We start from the raw sequence: 1,983 nt of genomic DNA on the forward strand, positions 1-1,983 counted from the left end.
CCAAAAGAGAGGAAGAATAACTTTACATACACTACTTTTCAGCATATAGAAGACTTGAGGAATGTGAGCTTAACTACTTTAAGAGTCTTAACATTCAGAAGTGAGCATGAATTATGAATCATGCATCATGTTCAGAGCTCATGAATAGAGTTACCCGAAGCTTCATATACATATCATTTGTCACTTAAATCTAAGACATGCCCAAAAGAAAGAAAAGATAGGCTTTACATACTTATGCCAAAACATGCCAAAAGAAGGAAACGTTAGCTTTACATACCTCTTACGGGTTACTCTGAACACGTTTGCCTCATTGTCTCTTGAACCTATTTAACATGAAATCAATCCGAGCATCAACAATTCTCTACTTTCCATCATGTTAAGTTACATACGAGTATTCATAAAACTCATTTCCTCGCTTGTCTTCTCTACTAGTCCTTTAGCTAGTTAAGGCGTTAACAAAAATTGGGCAACATCTCCCCTATAATGTGCCCTATCTGAATTTCCAATTATACCCCTAATAGCTACAGCCTACCAAAAACAATAACCTGCAGCATTTATATATACAATTTACATCAATCTTATACTACATAAACTCCAAATGACTCTCTCGAAACCACGATACCAAAATAAGGTTTCTAATTTCCGTTTTGCAAAACCTTTAACTGTATGAAGCGGAGGTCGTGTGGATGCAACCAGAAGCTCCCCCAACTCTTTTAGAACACATTTAGGTCTTGAAACACACACCACACAACCAGCAGCTGATTCCAAACACACAACGCCTTACTTAGACTACAATTTAACTACGACGACTTCAATTTAGATTGTTTCTTTCGCTGAGCATATCCACGACTTTTTTATACTTACAGGAGTATAAAAGGTAAATAATACCCTCCATAACAACCCCATAAAGTCCAAATTTAAAGGAGAAACCTTACCTTATCCGAAATTGGCCAAAACTAGCCAAAATTACACCTCGGAAACCTCTTTAGCGTGCTGGAAGTTGCGTGGACTGTTTGCTGTCCTCTTTCTCTGAACCAAGCCATGATTTTATACTTATAATACCTCCATATCATTGTGATATACACTGGATAATTAATTTACGGAACAAAACCTGGACTTACCTATTTTTTTCTCCAAGCCGTCCTCTTTTTCTCTCTAGACTTAGGGTTCTTTTTTTTGGTTGCTGCTGAAGTTTTTTGGATAGAAATGACCTTAAGAGTCATGTAATACATATATATACATTGGCTTAGGAGCTGGCACATGGAATTCCTCTAGGGGTGACACATGGCAGCCCCTTAGGGTGCCACCTCATCCGAACTTCCAACCCAAAGCTGCCACATGGCAGCTTGGGGTCCACCCCAAGTAGGTGAGTCACCTACTTGCTTCAAGTAGGTGCATCACCTGCTTGCTTCAAGTAGGTGCATCGTCTCCTTATTTCTCTTCCATAGTTTCGTAATCTCGTCTCACTTTAAGAGCCTATGTGTTCCTTTCTACTTAAGCTCAACATGTACTCAAGTAGCTTAGTATGCAAAATGTCCCAAGTAATAGCTTTCACAAGTACGTCGAGTACTACGACTCACTATTTAGCCTCCAACATCTTTCGTATTCTTGTAACCCTATTTCCAATCTTCTCTCTTATGGAGTATCTCCTTCTCCTTTCCTTAGGATTATTTGATAGCGTTATAGATTATCCGACTCACATGACGACTTCTAAGAAACTTAAGAGCCTTCCTAGAAATTTAAGAAGCTTACGAAGCGTTCCAAGGTACCAAATACGGGGTATAACATCAACATCATTAGGTAGAATAGCTCATTAAAACTCTTCTTTGATTCACACAAGTGAGAATTGACATTTCACAAGTGGAATACATCATTTCATTATTTTTTTCATTTTATAAGACTCCCTTTGATCATAGACCTTTTCTTTCATAAACCTTCATTTTGGAGTCAAAGTTTTCAATTCAAACTTTATTGAAACAAAGT

This window comes from Solanum dulcamara, chromosome 1 (assembly GCF_947179165.1).
Source record: "Solanum dulcamara chromosome 1, daSolDulc1.2, whole genome shotgun sequence".
Classification (NCBI taxonomy): Eukaryota; Viridiplantae; Streptophyta; class Magnoliopsida; order Solanales; family Solanaceae; genus Solanum; species Solanum dulcamara.